A 12,881-nucleotide genomic window follows, 5' to 3' on the forward strand; every position below is an offset into this window, starting at 1 on the left:
TTATTCAGCACAGCTTGTTGGCCACAGGGTGTGATCATGTGTTCAAATTCACATACACTTTACGGAGGTGTTCTGGTTTTGTGAAACCTTACAATAACAGCCCTTGTGCTTTAGAGGTTAAGCCAATGACTGGGAAAAGGGATGTGACTCTCTGGGGCAGCAGGGAGAGCCATAGCAGTGTCTTCCACACTGAACTGCACTGGCAACCAACATGTAGAAGAAACCGTATTTATTCTCCTCTGAATTGCTCTGGAACATCCAGTGCTTCCTTTTCCAAGCCAGCAGGCTCTGGCTAGACTGGGAGTTAATATCCAGGCTCTCTTTCTAGCACCATCAGATTCTCCCTGGACTAATGCAGAAATATATCATGTCACCTTCTGTACTCAGTTCTCTTCTGACCCTTTCCCTAGCTTTCTGGAGTTAGAAATTCGACCTCCTCTGATGGCAGGTGAAGGATCCTTATTTATCCCCTCACTTCAAATGTTTTTCATTAGAAAGACTGAAATTTGCACCAAAATATACAAACTATAGTACTGAGCTGACATCTTTTCCTTGGCTTCACCTGGTGCAAGCTGATATTTTTTTCCTCTGATATGCCAGTGTATGAAGTGAGGTGCAGCTCCCAGATATCTTTGTGCTGGAGAAAACAAAGAACATCCCAGACCATATTCATAACAGCTTAGGATATCCCCAAAGCATCTTAGGAAACTGCTGGTCTATTTGCACTTTTTTGCTTGGGTTTGTTCTTTTTAAAGGTTGCTTCTTAAATCCAAATGTTTTCCCTCTTTGTGTCAGTGCAGACAATTCATGAATGATTGTGCTGGGAGTCCCTTCCCAGGCAGGTTTTGCAATGCAGGCCTTAAAAGAGCTTTGCGTGCTCTTCCTTCCCACTGTGAGCCATGCTATTGGCATTAACATCTCACTGGTAAGCTTGATCAGCTCCTGTCCTTCAGGAGCAGCCCAAGGGGGTTCCTCACCCTGGAGAGACTATTGTGAATACTGAAGGGCTTGCTGAACGCCAGTTTAGCCCAGCACTCCTCCGCCTATTTGCCACCACTGCCTTGGTTTTTGTTTCAAGTAGCTTAGTTTAATGATCCAAGTGACCTAAGCCTCTTGCTAAAGAAGATTAAGATGGCATCTGGGGACACCAAGTTATGCATGTCAGGAAAACGCAAGCTTGGTATTTGAGGCATGCTTTATTTTTCCATCTATCCAAATAGAAAAAGACCATCTGGGGCATCAGATATTCATTGTGCCACTGAGAAATTTGAACCTATCTGAATAATTCTTTCACCCTGAGGAAGGAACATGAACAATGGGAGTTGGAGCAGTGCAACACTTCCCAGCTACAGCTTCCTATCCATTGCTGTAAAGGCTGCGGCCCTGAAGATCTTTCTTTTAGGCACCACACCTATAGAAAGGAAGATAAAAGGAAATTCGTTCCTGTCTTTTCCTCATACCCCCAGCCCAGCTCTTTAAAAGGAAGCCTGAAGGAGGCAGCATGTGCTTCCAACTGACCTTGGAGAAGGGATTTGCTCAACAATCTTTAGGTGGTGTCTCCCATCTTTACACTGTGCCAAAAAAAAAAAAAAAAAATCAGTCTTGCTTAGGGCTTCTCACAAGGATGGAGACTGACTCCAGTTTTAATTTCTGCCCAGGAGGAAATACAGTATGAAAGCAGGAGAGCTGGAAAAATCTATGAGAGGCAAGAGAGAGTCAGGTGCCTTTGAAGGCTTTTGTGATTGCTTCACGGGGTTTGTTACTCTACGGTAATATAGTAGTGTATACTCAGCACATAGTACAGGCTGTTGTGACCTCCAAACTTTCCTGACATCCATGAAGGTCCCTTTAATTACAAAGGCACATATATTCTTCTATCAGGTGATCCCAGAAGCAAAATGCATCAAACTGTAACTGCCACCCAATTTTTGATTAGTGTCAGAAGTGGCAAGAATCAGATAGCAGAGTGGCTGAAAGTAGATTTGTGGAAAACATCTGGATCTGCTTTTCTAAGCATCATCTACTGTGAGTTGGGTCCCTATTTTAGTCTTGTACAGCATCAAGTTTTGAGGTGTTCAATGTGTGGATGATGAAATAATAGAAAGTTAGGGGTGGTGAGAATTTAATATTCCCCCCTGCAAGATTAAATAGAGCTGTTTTTTTATTTCTTACTGTGATTTATAACGCTTCCATATGTTGCCAGTCACAAATCACAAGAAAAAAAAAAAAAAAGATTAATAGCAAGAGAAAACTAATAAATAAAACATTTCAGTGGACTTTCCATTGCCTCCTTCATAGGAAGTTGCAATATTCAAAGAGTGATCTACTGAACACATAAAATTGCTAGCCTCACTTGCCCTTTGTTTTGGTTGTGTGATGAAGTACTCTCCAAGTGTGTCATCCAAACTGTTTCTCAAACAACAATAGTGATGATGGTGAAGTAAAGGCCTGGAATCTGGTACCTCTCACTCCATGCTGCTAATATTTATCAGTATTTTGTTTTTCTCAGAATCTGAACTGGTTTTGCATATGAGAAAGATTGCACCAAGGTGTGCATCAGGACCTTTCTCAAGCACCACATCCCAAAGAGCTGCTGCAGGGAAACATTTGTTTTCTGAGGAAAACCTGGTCTTGAGTGATGTAGCTCTAATCACATCTATGAAGCTGTTCCATTTTTTGTCCCAGGGACACCAAGACATTCACAGCCAAAGTACATGGCTATTAATCTTCATGTAGGAAAATGACATATGAATGATATTAAAAATTGCAACCAACACCCACGTAAACTGAAGGAAAATTGAAGCTGTGATGTTAGGTCTGTTAAAGGAAATAAGAACTGAGCTTTTTTCCTTCTTCGACATACACAGAGTACTTGTCCCTCCCTACATTTCATTTTACAATGAAATTAGTATCATTATCTTCAGGAGTTAAGTGCTATAGAGTTGTAATTCTTTGCATTAAAATCTCAGGCTGTACAAGGCAAAAATGACATGCCTGAGGTTGCCTGAGAGCCAGATACAGAAACAGAAATGAGTCTCTGCAGTCCCAATCTGCCCTCTTTGTCAAAATGAACATGGACTAATTTATGAGCTTTTTGAAGCATTCAGCCCACTTCAGCTTTAGATTTTTATTTGGGGGGGTGGGGGGGGGGGGGAAGAGGGGGTATGTGGTTGGATTGTTCAAAATTATGGGAATTTGCAATCCATAATGTAGCAGAAAATAGAGGGGAAGGCAATACCTTTTATGCCAAGTATTATTTCAGCAGTATTGTTGCTTTATCCAGCACTAGGTGTCATTTTTTAAAATTGCCAAGTATGCGGCTGCTTGTAGGGCAGATGGGTAATCCATGTGTTTGTGTCTGAGGGCAGGCAGTGTCTGAGGGCAGGCAGTATATGTTTGTCTGCTGTTTGAATATTTCTTTCTCCAGAAAAGAAGCTGACAATTTAAAAGAAATTGTGACATTCTGAAAAGAGACACAGAGCAGATTTAACTCCTGCAGACCTCAGAGAAATCAGAGGAAATGGAGAAGGAAAATGGTGTTTCTGGCACTTCATGTGGCAAAGATCTCTGTTTTGAGGCTCTTATTCTCACTCAGGTGCTCAAGAGCCAGGTTGCTATTTGCACAACACTGCACCTGACAACAACAAACTGTGCCAAACTTGTGCATCCACACATGCAACCCCAGTCACACAAAAGCTTAAAGTGCAATTGAGTCAATCTCCTACCAGCTAGCATTCTCAGTGGTCAAATATTACTGCTCTATTGCACACATCCAGCCCTTGATCCCCCTGATGTAAAGGAAATACCGGAATTGTACTTCAGGTGGGAGTAGGTAGGTCCTTACCTACAAAAGCAGGTGAAATTCAGGGCATGGTTATGCTGCAGCCACAGTGAGAATCATTGTAAGAAGGACATATCTAACATAGCTTTAAATATAGGCGTCTGTAACTGTGGCATTTCAAAGTTCAGCATGGTCTGTGAAGGAAAACCTTTACTTGTATCTATGTAGATGCAACTAGCACCTCGAAAGCTAATGTTAGTATGTCTCAACCGAGCACAGAAAAAAAGATCTGGAAAAAAAAAATGTTCTGAGTTTGAAAAAGGAAAACACAATAAACTGAATTGCAACTAATATATTTCAGGCTGGCTAAAGTTTAGGTGCTGTTCATTCCAGAGACAGTTATTTGGGAACTGATTAGAGCTAAGATGTACAGAACAAATCATGGAAGAGCAACCTCATAATGGGTGAGGAACAGATGAAATGACCTAGGATGGCCCCCACATTGAGCTGGAGATTTCTGACCAGTGTCTATTGATCAGTTCTCTTGTTACTCCATGACAAATGACAATTACTTAAAATGAATAATTTGCACTATCAAAAGCTGAGTGGGGGAAAAAAAAAAAAAAAGGCATCAGAATCTAAGTGTGATATTCACATCATGATTAGGAAAACATTGTCCAATTCATGAAGGAGGTTGAAACTATCAAATTTTCTTTGGGAAAGGGAATATACACTTGTGCAGCTTGTAGGCAAGTTCACGTACTTTGAAGTTCACAATATCAGGGCATGGAAAGTAAATGCCCCAAAGTTTGCTGTTGATAAATGATTGTGCTTCAGAAATGGTAATATAAATGCACTGAGTCGTGAAATGCAGCTAATATAATTAATCTTGCAATATTGTAAATCTGTTGGAGACAGATAACATGAGAATTTTCCTCTACAGTTTCACACTACAACAAAAACCAATAAAGTGGTGTTTAGAAGGAAGCCTGGAGCCTAAATATTTCCAGGTGACTTTGGTGATTAAAAAAAAAAAAAATCTGTTTACATTACCTGCTACAGAAAAACATACATAGAATCATAGAATGCATACATAATGCATAACACAGGTTTGCTCCACCCTAGGAGAATTGCTACGAAAACTACCTGAAGGATAATGATATTCCCTACATGATGTTCATATTTTAAAATAATAATAATAATAATAATAATAATAATAATAAGTTAACTACATCAATATCTGAGGGATTTGGGAATTTGGGGATTCTGTTCTGGGGTTTGTTGTTTGTTTTGGTTTTTGTTTGTTTGTTTGGGGTGGGGGTTTTTGTTTGTATTTTGTTGTTGTTTGTTTTTCTGTTTTAAGCCATTGCTGTTAGAACATTCATATCTCCAGTTATAGAGCTCTAAATCAATGATCGCACTTAATGCAAACTGGATTTAGGGATATCTGCACCTGTTTCACAGTCAATAAGTTTCTTTATTTCCTGCAACACACACTGCCTTTCTGCAACTCCTCTTGCTGATAGCCAAGAGGAACATCCAGCTACCGGTACAAAGACTGGACAACTTTCTGCTTTTCAGCCTTTGATAAAACTTGCTCAGATCAGAGACGAGTAAGCATGAAGAAAACTTACACTGACATCACAAAAAAAGGCATCCTAGAGAAGCCTGTTTCAAAGTGGTCTTAAAGCTCAAACAGCTACAATGTGGGAATAAATGAACTATGAACTATGCCTGTGATTGTTCCACAAGACATTCTGATAGACCAATGTGCCCTGGATATGCGGGGACAAGACAAGGAAATACGGCTCACACCAGGAAAGGCAAACTCCGAGTAACATTGTAGAAGGGAACCAAGATGGACTTGTCTGGGGCACTGTGCAAGAGGATCTTCTCTGAAGAAGGTTTTGGTTTGCATCTGCCCCAGTGAGGAAAATTCTCATCTCCTTTGGGCCAGTCCTGATTCATAGTGCCTTCTCCTTGGCATTACAGACCGCGTGAAGCTCCACTGCTTGGCATATTTGGATTTCAACATCTAAAATACAATTTATGATGGGTAACAGGGGAACAGAATGGTAATTTTGGTACAAGCTCTAGGGGGCAGGATGTGACAGAATAATGAACAGCTTTAAAATGTCTAATCTCAGGTTGGCCAACATAATGTCATGGGTTTATTTCTTCTTTATAAATATTTTTGCTTGAAAAACTTCCAGTTAACTGGAGCCTGTCAACTAGTTCAATTGAGAACCATCTGCACAGCTTCTTACCTGAAAAGTCAGGACTCTTATTTTCAGTACAAGCCCATTATTTCCACAGACCTCGAGCTCAAGCCCACGCTGGGTAATACTTTCCAATAATGATACAACCCTTACTTAGAAAACTCTCCCATCATATTTGCTTCTTTTCAGTTTCATGAGATCTTGGGTCCTAGTTCATCAAATAATACAGAACAGAACCAGGTCACTTCTAAAACCTAGTGAGCATGATTCTCCAAGAATCTGGTGTCTATGCTACCACTGCCAAATAAAATCTTCTCTAGTTTAATCCAGGGCATGTCTTCTCAGCATAAAGATATATTTGGAATGGCGTGAAACTGGATGGACTTTGCTGTCCTTACAGTGACTGTATGCATAGAAACAGGATTGTGAACAGAAACAAGAAAAAGGGGACATAACATCGGGTTGGATCCATGCCACTCCAGTTCTTGGCTCTTGTCTTCAGTCTCTTTGTGGCTGGTAAAAGCTGAGCAGCCTCCTTTTAGGATGGACAACAGATTTCAGAGTACTGCCAAAATCAGCTGCATTGCCAGTCCCAACCTGTATTATCTTCATGTCTGCTGGAAGTAATATAACCTTTTCTTAGCACAGTGGTTGGTACTCAGCAGGAGAGTTAGGGGCAGGTAACTCTTTTAGAAAATTCACCATGCAATCATTCTGTTGTTTAAACGAGAGCAGCAGAGTATAGCTTCCCATTTTCTAGGCACTTCTAGTAGAGTATTTGGTCTCTTTCTCCCTCAATCACCAATGACAACTTTTATTCTGGCCACATCCTGAGGATCTGGAGCATGAACACCCACCAGCACAAATGTTATCAGTGTCATTAGGCCTAGCAAAAAAAAAAAAAAAAAGTATCTCAGCACGTTTTGTAGTCAGTCTTGTTTGTATTACATACAAGGCACATTTCCTGTTGTCATTTTTCTTTCCTGGCAATCTAGTATCTTCAATGAAGAAAATCAAGTCTGAACAGTGAAAATTTCAGGACAAACATTTTGTTGAACAGTTGCCTTTTGATCTAAGCTGCTGATACTTACAGAAGCAGCTTTAATCAGAATTGTTTAGGGAAATAAAACCTGAACTCCTCATTCAAGCCCCATCTCTGATTGCCTTTATTCATGCAGAGTTGCACTGTGCTCTATAATCAGTCCCACAACAACACGTTATGCCCTTCTGTTTTCTGCAATACTCAGTAAGACAGTAATATCACGGGACATGGCTGCCATTCATTGCACTCAGGTGGATCCAATTCGCCATTGAGCTTTTAATGCGGTCCAATGTCAGCCAAGCTCAAGGAAGGCTAATGTAAATCTAACGTAAAGTGAGGCTGGTTCAGACCAAGCCCTCCCTCTCAATGCCTCTGCATCCTCTGGGGTCAGTTCTGACAATTGTGCCTGTGCCACATTCCGAATCCTGTGTCCTAATTAACTTCAGTGTGAGGATCCAAACTGCAGGAAGCTTTTACTAACAACTGCTAAAATGTGTGTGAGACACTCTCCGTTTTCATCTTCCCTGCATTGCTGTGAAATGGTGACAGAGCTTTATAGATGATGCTGAAACATTTTGAGCCTTTCCCACGTAGCAGCTGAGATGCAGCTTGCTACAGAATGAACCTTATAGTCTCCATCTCACCTTTGCTTTTCATTTCAGCAGTCTCCAAAGAAATGCTTGCAGTGTCAGTGCTTTAGTGATGCACAGATTTTGCAGGGTGGTTGCTGTGAGCAGCAGACATTTGCTCTTTGTCTTCATTTATCTAACCACAGTTAATGCAAGGTACAAAGGTGCTTCCTCAGACACAGAAACTTATGAATTAGGATCCCTAAACTAGAGATTACACCTGCCTGTTTTTTACATTTGTCTTGTGTTTGAGACTTATAAATTCATACAGATAAAACAAGGGATGCTAACAAAATACCCTGACTCCAGGTCATTCCCTTTCTTCTGAAATAGAAAACCAACCTGAAAGGCCTCAGAGAGCTGCAATTTAACAGTAAGACAGCAAAATAGTTTTTCAAGAAAAGGACTTGTTCATTTTGCTAAGGACTGTTGGAAGAATTTCTTCTTCTGTTATCAAAGCTGACAGGGAACTTCTTTTAACCTGCCACTCAGACAAAAACTATAGCTGCAAGTTGTGGTTATTTATCTTCATTGGAAAGTTGAGAACTTTGGGGGGGGAAAGTTCCCCAAAGCATTCCTGGAAGCAGATTCTATAGATGAATTTTCAGTTCATGACAGCAGGAATTGTTTCACTAGGAGCTTATAGAAAAAAAAAAAAAAAAAAAAAAAAAAAAAAGGAGGATGGGAACGGAAAGAAAAGAAAAAGAAAGCAAGCCCCATTATGAATCTTGGTCCAGAGAGAGAGCAATCACGTTGAAAGCAAAAGCAGCAATTTAATATATGCAGAAGATGGGACTTTATTCCACACTCAGAAAAGGGAATGTGCTGCTAATGAAAGTATATTTTAAAAGAGCCAAAAAGGGTACAAAGGGACCCTTTTACATACGTGTAGAATGTGCCTCATCTTTATTGAAATCTGCTGTTAAGAGAAGCAGCAGTCCTCTCCTTCATTTTCTTCTCTGACCTGCAAGTACTTCAGTGTGGTCCTTTCTTTTGGCACTTTAATGACAGAGAAAAAGTTAGCAGCAAAGAGACAGCCTGATTAACGAAGGCAGTAATTTCTCCTTTCTGGCTTGGCAGCTTCCCCAGTGGATACCCAAGAAGCATAGTGTGGAGGATGCCTTGCAACCCTTGCAACCCAACCAAACCTCTATTTAGATCTGGAACTTTTGGGGAAAACTGATGAATTAGCGATGGAGTAACTTAAACTGTACGTTTTGGTCCTGGAGAGAGGGGCACCCTGCCTGTCTTTCCCCTGGGGAACACCAGGGGCTTTTCAGGATATGCCAGGTATATGAAAAAAGCTAGGATGTTACACATGCCTACAGGATATCCAGACCCCTTTAGAGCTAAGTAAAATATACAAAGATATCTCAAATGGCACTAGACACCTGAAATATGACCTTGTCGCAGAAGCTGGTGCAAATTAAATAGTGACAAAACATTCAATTGCATTGATCAATACACTCAATGAACAGGAGGTGTTCAGATGGAAGTTTTCATGTAAAAATGTTGGAAATAATATACAGATTTAAAGATATTTTAGAACTCTTGCTCTCTCTCCTTCAATCATACAGTTGTGGGAAAACAACTTAAATTTGTTCGTTGTGCCTCTGCCATGAATTCTGCATTTACTGCTTTCTCTCTCACCAAAAAGTTTTGTTAAAAAGAAAAAAAACCTCAGGTATCCACTGTCTTAGTTATTGTTTGTTCTGAAATCTTAAGTCAAAAAAAGTTTCACTTTATAAGACCACTTTATATAATAAAGATTACTGACTTTTAAAGGCCAAAATTATATTTTAAGTTATATATACAAACAATTTCAGCTGCTTGTTTTGCTATGCACTTGCTGGCAATACTTTTGTTGCTATAGATTAATTTTTCACAAAAATCTTCCAAATGAAGATTAGTTAGATTCAAGCTATGTCAGAAGACAAGGTATTTCAGCTGGTAGAGACCACAAGGTAGAAAATTATTATAATTTTAAACAGAAGAAAGAATGGAGCAGAAAGGCTTTCAACTTAAGAGAAAAGCCTGCCTGCTGCAAGCAAATCTTTTTATCAATAATTGCCTGTGATTAGTGTTTTAAAATCTGCAAAATCAGTCTTGTTATTGAGCAGAGATAATGCTGAGTTGAAACAGAAATGTGTAATGGAAAGAAATGCATTTGGATCATTTTATTTCTATACTTACACCTGGACATATTAAAACCATATGCATCTCCTGGGCAGACGGGGACAGACAGAGGACTTTGCCTGCTATGAAGGTGACTTTTGCCCCAGCAGAGCATTAGTCAGAGCCTGGAGCTGCTGGCCAGCTTTATTGGAAGGGTACTTAATGGTGACTATATGAATCTCCTCTTCACCTGCCTTGATGAACCACAAGAGTTAATTGTGGTGACAGAATTTGGAGAGCCCAGCGACATTACAATCCTCACCTGGTTTGCAGAGAGTGCCCATAGCAGGCACTGGAGGTTTACTGGGGAGTCACTGGGCCCCTAACAGAAAAACAGCAGCTCTGGGCTTGTACCAAAGGTATCCCAGTCCAGTAGCCTATCTTTGACATTGGCTAGTGGTGGATATTTAGGCAACTGGTGAACAAATTAAAAGCTATTGTTTCCTAAGGATCTTTTTCAGATTCTGTCAATGAACAATTTCAATGTTTTTTTAGGTGCGAATTTTCCTCTAGACTAATATAAATAGCAGTCAGTGATGAAGTGGTCTCCAGGAGTATCTATCACATTCTGGAAATATTCTTTCCATGGATCTTCCCACTGAAATAAAATTAAAATAAAATAAAATAAAGTAAAATAAAATAAAGTAAAATAAAATAAAATAAAATAAAATAAAATAAAATAAAATAAAATAAAATAAAATAAAATAAAATATTCTGTCTTTAGCACCATTTTCTACCATCATTTTACCACTGCCATCTCATGGTATCCACCAATGTAACAATCTCCTCCAGGTGAGTTTTCAGCTGTATCCCCATGGCTTAATCTGATGGGTTAGGGTTGTCCCATTCATTTCCTTGGTAGTAAATGAATAATGTGTTATATTATTATGTATTATTATTTGATGATATCTATGGTAATGATGGACGATTGGAACCTCTCAGAGTTCTAGTGGAATTTGTGGTTATCCCATGAATTTTAGTAGTCCAATATGTATTGGGGTTGTATTTAGTTAGAGTACATCATGGAGAAAAGGCAGGCTGACTGCATATATCTGAATTCATATGCCACACTGGGCAGTGCTAATGAGAATCTACAGTCCCCTCATCCCAACTGATATATGCATTACTTGTAAAACCCCTGGGCAGTTACTCTTTGTTATTGTCCTGACACAGAGAAGAAGCTGTGTATAATGTGGTAAGGGATCAAGAGGGAAAATGAGCCACAGTTAGCCTGTTGAGTCCGTAAGTGTGTCCATGCAGCAAGACAGTGGAAGAGAGAAAGCGACAACTATAAAAGCTGCAGTGTGGCTGTGCCTGTATAATCCAGCTCTATCAAACTAGTTGTTGAACAAGCACATAGTAGGAAACATAACAAGATTTTAACAAGTTAGCTAGTACTTCAGCTTTCAACAACTAATAAACAATTGGCACTGTCCCAAACACATAGATAAGCAGTTGTTAACAGTGGAAATTCCATTTTTTTCCCCATATCTCTAACACGTGGATGCAAGAATGTAAAATTACGTGTTTTATTTATGCTTTTATTTTATAGCAACTATAAGACTAATTAGCAATCCCCTCTTTCCCTACTCTGTATGGAATTTTGTCCAGTTGATTAGCTGAGATTTATTCACTTCACTCATGTGTTTTATTGTTATTTTTAGTTCAGAATCAAAGCCGGAATTGTTAATTCCACCAAAGGAGTGCCAGAATTCATCTTACCATGACAACACTAGCTTTTATCCAAACAACTCTTGAATGGGAGAACTATTTTCTCCACAAAGGCAAACCCTGCACAGTACATGTTCATTCAGGAGTCATGCAATGAGTAATGGAGAGCTATTTCCACGGTTTTCACAGCAAATGAGGAAAATGGACAGCAGATCCCTGCCTAAAGGCAGAACTGCTCAGCAGAACTGACCTGAGAATTTACGTTTCAAAGTCCTGATGTACAGAACTGACCTCCCAGTTTAAGGACACAAGTAGTCAAATGGGTGTCAGTGGAGCTCAGACACACTTTTTTACCTCTGCCAGCCTGTAAAAAGTCTGCAGGCAGGTTAACAAAAACACACACAATGAGAAACAGGTTTCCTGGCATCTTTCACAACAGTGACTTAAGAGGCTGTGAGCTTCCTCTCCTGAGATAAACACATCTTTCCATAGCCTGAGTTTCGGATTTTGAAGTATTCAACATAAATTGGACACTGCTTCAGGGAGCTTTGAGCTTAAAGAAATGATAACCCTCTCCTCAGAATGGGCAGCCCAACACAAGAACAGGGGGTGTAAGGGGAAGGGGTGCACCCAGTCCCCATGGACACCAGAACTCCCACCGTGCATCTTTGAGCCAAGGGAGGAGCCCATGCACCCTTAAAAAATTCCTCAGTTTGGTTCCTACTGCCTTCCTGAAGCTCAGGATAGCAGAGGGAAATATATGAGCTGCAGTAAAAATAAAACAAGAAGCACTGTCGTCTTTGTAGTTAAAGGCATGAAGATCATTAAAAGCAGGTGTGGGTGGTGAGACATTTTTTTCCCAGGGCCATATCATTTTTATTTTTTTTTATGGGCAAAACTGAAAGCTGTTAAAAAAAATACAGAACAAAACGGGAATATCTTCTTTTTAATCTCCTTGGAGACAAAGGTTTCCTTACTAGCCAGGTGGCTGTTGGTTCTGCCTTTCTTCAATCTGCAGGATCCAGTTTAGCATCACTGTATAGTATTTGCATGTATCATTTGAGAAGCTGGGATTTTTAACAATGTGCAAAGTCATCTGTTTTCCCAGGATTACTCTTGTAGCAGAGACAATTTGAGGGAAGACCATTGACTAAAAAGAAATTGAAATGGCTGACCAAAAGGTTTTCTTGAAAAAGAAAGATCTTTGGAAACTCAGGTAGGATTTTTAGCTGCAGGAATAAAAAATCACCATAAGCAGAAAGGCCCCTGCAGGTTTCACCAGTGGGAAGCACTGGGAAGAAAAGAGGCTTTGCAAACATTTCCCAGCAGTATCTTGTCCCTTGCCTGGGTACTTGCCCTGTGTT

At 39.9% G+C, this 12,881-nt stretch overlaps 1 long non-coding RNA gene across 3 annotated transcripts in view; it reads right to left on the minus strand.

Annotated features, from left to right (window-relative positions):
* Positions 1-5,082: 5,082 nt before the first annotated feature.
* LOC121073486 overlaps positions 5,083-12,881 on the minus strand; it is a 51,576-nt gene continuing 43,777 nt past the window's right edge. For 2 of the 3 annotated variants that reach the window (XR_005821740.1, XR_005821742.1), the window contains one exon: positions 5,083-6,886. This is a non-coding gene — a long non-coding RNA (uncharacterized LOC121073486). Of the gene's footprint in view, positions 6,887-8,627; positions 8,671-9,864; positions 10,445-12,881 lie in introns of those variants that run through there. The other variant, XR_005821741.1, reaches the window with a different exon arrangement.

The sequence above is a fragment of the Cygnus olor genome, chromosome 7 (genome assembly GCF_009769625.2).
Source record: "Cygnus olor isolate bCygOlo1 chromosome 7, bCygOlo1.pri.v2, whole genome shotgun sequence".
NCBI classification, from domain to species: Eukaryota; Metazoa; Chordata; class Aves; order Anseriformes; family Anatidae; genus Cygnus; species Cygnus olor.